General features: G+C 51.2%; 1 non-coding gene across 1 annotated transcript; it reads left to right on the top strand.

The window, feature by feature from the left end:
• The first annotated feature begins 1379 nt into the window (after window positions 1-1379).
• TRNAL-AAG (transfer RNA leucine (anticodon AAG)) lies at window positions 1380-1461 on the top strand. Its single transcript has one exon. It is a non-coding gene; the product is annotated as a tRNA-Leu (tRNA).
• The last annotated feature ends 1905 nt before the right edge of the window (window positions 1462-3366 follow it).

Below are 3366 nucleotides of genomic sequence, written 5' to 3'. Positions count from 1 at the left end.
GGCGTGGGCCGCCTCGTTGCCCGGAAGCGGGACATCGGTGTGTGCCGGGGTCCAAAGGAGGAAGACTGTTAAATTTTGTTGTGGCGATCGCGACGCTGAGTCACCATCACCGCACCTCTTAAGGACGCGGGCCGCTTCCCGCGAGATGCGGCCGCGCGCGAAGCCGCGGATTGCTGCCTGCGAGTCGCTGAATACGATCGTAGCGTTCGGCACCGTGGCAATTGCTAGGGCTATCGCGGCTTCTTCGGCCGCCTCCGTATGTCCCGTGGTCACCGTGGCGCTCGCGAGGCATTTGCCCGCACGGTCAACGACCGCAGCGGCGTGTGCGTGTCTCCCGTCACCATATCTCGCGGCATCTACGTACCCAACTTCGTCGCTAGTGCCGTACTTCTTTTGAAGGTCACTAGCTCGCTGGTTACGGCGCCCGACGTGGTGCGTCGGGTGCATATTCTCAGGAAGCGGCGGAACAATTAGGCGGTCGCGAACCGAGGCAGGAACATCCGCTTTTTCTCCCTGCTGAGTGTGGTACCGGATGCCAAGTGACTCGAGGATGTGTCGACCCGTCTTAGATCCCGACAAGCGTTCGTTTTGCGAAACGACATGGGCCTCAATTAACTCGTCGAGTGAGTTGTGCAGTCCAAGTTCTAGTAACTTTTCAGTGCTCGCATTCAGTGGAACTCCAATTGCTCTCTTGAAAGCCTTTCGTATTATACATTCGATTATATACATATTTATTTATATATTTCGTATATACCTTATTATATTTCGTATTATACATTCGACAAAGTACATAATTTTTTATATGAATGTGTGATTCACGCGAGCCTTCTTTAGAGGAAACATTGATTGGTTTCTGGAGATAGAAACGACAGCACAAGAAACACTTGAATGGCTTTGAAGAGAGAGCCACTGCAGGCATTGTGAAAATTTCAAATTGGCGAGACTAGCGCGATGCTGGTTGATAGATGTCGCCACATGTATGGTCTGTATTGGGTGTTTACATATTAGTTTTACTTGTGTTATGTGTTTTGTGCCAAAGCTATGTTATAAAGAAAAAATTGGCGTGACTTACCGAGTGGTCTAAGGCACTGGTTTAAGGCAACAGTACCCTCGCAGGCATGGGCTCTAATCACATCACTGCCACATTTATTTCCCTTAAATAGCACTTAAAAAATTTTGATTCGCCCTATAAGCAAGGAATCTGTTAAACCACAGCATGGCAGCCTCCATGAGTAGCGTTGCTGAGTAGTCTATGGCGGTAGTTTAAGTCCTTTCGGAGGCGTGGGTTCAAATTCCACTGCTGCCACGTTTCTTTTATGAAAATCACGTTTACTTAAGGATTCGTTTCGCCTTATTTGCAAGAAACTACTGCAAGTGTCGGTAGCGTGGCCGAGCGGTGTAAGGCGCTGGTTTAAGACACCAGTCTCTCCGGAGGCGTGGGTTTGAATCCCACCACTGCCACGTTTCGTTTTTTGAAAATCTTAATCTTCTTGCAGTTTGGTTCGCCCCACTATCAAAGGTGTTATCAAACCATAGCACGGTGGTCAGCGTAGGCAACGTGGCCGAGAGTTCTAAGGCGCTGATATAAAGTACCGATCCCTTCGGAGGTCTTACCGGTGGATATAGGAATAGTGATAACAAATATCAGTTTATTTTGACTCAACTGTCAAAAGTACGACTTGTTATTAACACCGTGTTTTTACATAGAGAAGTACAGTCTATTTCACACGTACAGGAGAAATCTCAGAGCGCATGGCATCACGCTGCAGTCGCGCGTCGTCAGCAGCTCACACATGCGCAGAGTCTTAAGGAACGTGCTATTGAACCGCATCATCTGCGACGGCTGTGCTCGCTGTCCACGTTGTTGGGCATCCTGCTGCGTTCACCGTTGCTGCGCTAACTAGGTCAATATTCTGCACTAAACGTTGCCCAACGACTTGTTTGCGGTGACATTCAATGACGCGGCTCCCACAAAACTCTTGCTCACCTTGACGGAGCTCCAGGTGAAAGGGCGGCGCTGCGCCGGCGTCATTGATTGATTGATATGTGGAGCCTAACGTCCCAAAACCACCATATGATTAGGAGAGACGCCATAGTGGAGGGCTCTACGCCAGCGTAGACCCACCGGACCAGCATGTATGGCTTCGAATGCACTGGCTGATGCATGGGGTAAGCGACGAAGTTGTACTACGGACGGTGCTTGCGGCTTTCAGCAAGGTGGTGGAAGTGAGTGGTGGCGTGTCCAGGGCATGTCCCACAATCGCTCAACCAGCAGGATAGATCTCCTGAAGCTAAATAAAGGCGTCAAAGTTGAAGAGCTTCCCCATCAGATCAGCATAAATGAAGAGCTGGCCCGGCTGGTTGTACCTGGTCGGCCGATGTAGTGCTTGCGCGGCCAAGGCACAGGTCACGTACGCCGAGAGGGCAAGTTCCTCGTTGCTTACGCTACAAACGCTGACAGCGTTAGGACGTACGCCATTTTAACGGGTCCAGCGATGAACGAGGTGATGGCTGAGCACGTCACGGACGTGGTCGAAGGGGAGGACACCGCCTAAAGTGTTTTTAAGCCCAGTGGTTCTTGTGACGACAGAAAGGAAGGCGTGGGCAGACACACCCAAGGTTCTGGAGGACCTTCAGCATTTGACTGTACTGGTCATCGCCCCGTCCGCAGCCGAGCCTGAGCGGGTCGAGTTGGAAGTAGTTTCAGTGGGGGCAGTCGACACAACAGAGGGCCAACTACAGACAGCGACTGGCAGTGAGGACGAGATGTGTGCGATCAGCGCCACGGCCGGCGAAGCGTTCTCTAGACGACATGGAGGAACTAGATCAAGGCGTAACCCACCAACAGCCAGGAGCCACATGTAAAGAAGCCTCAAGGGAGGTGTCTGCAAAGACGCTCCCCTTTGAGACTAGGCCACCTCGGCTTAGTACCAACAGCCAGGAGCCACATGTAAAGAAGCCTCAAGGGAGGTGTCTGCAAAGACGCTCCCCTTTGAGACTAGGCCACCTCGGCTTAGTCTCAAACCTAAGCCGAAAATATCTACTGAATAGAGACCAGTGGACAAGGTGAAGAAAAACAGTGCCAGGAAGCTGAATAGTCCTGGAGACGGCTCGCCGAGCGCTGATCATGTAAGGTAAGCACCGTTCCCGGGCCTCTTCCTTTTAGCCAATAAGTCACCATGTCAAAGACTTCGCCATTCAGCATGTAGCTACGCTTAACTTCAGAGGTTTGGCGGCTGCACGTAGGCGAAGTCATCTCTTGCGGTTGCTCATGTAGACGTCAACAGCAGTCCAGGAAACTATGGTACACGGAGAGGAAGTGGTCCACCTATTCAAAGATAGATATTACGTGGTCGTAAGCTATGT

This window comes from Rhipicephalus microplus, chromosome 2 (assembly GCF_043290135.1).
Source record: "Rhipicephalus microplus isolate Deutch F79 chromosome 2, USDA_Rmic, whole genome shotgun sequence".
In the NCBI taxonomy this organism is placed as follows: Eukaryota; Metazoa; Arthropoda; class Arachnida; order Ixodida; family Ixodidae; genus Rhipicephalus; species Rhipicephalus microplus.
The sequence above is the reverse complement of the archived record's forward strand: the minus strand, read 5'-3'. Positions and strand labels throughout refer to the sequence as shown.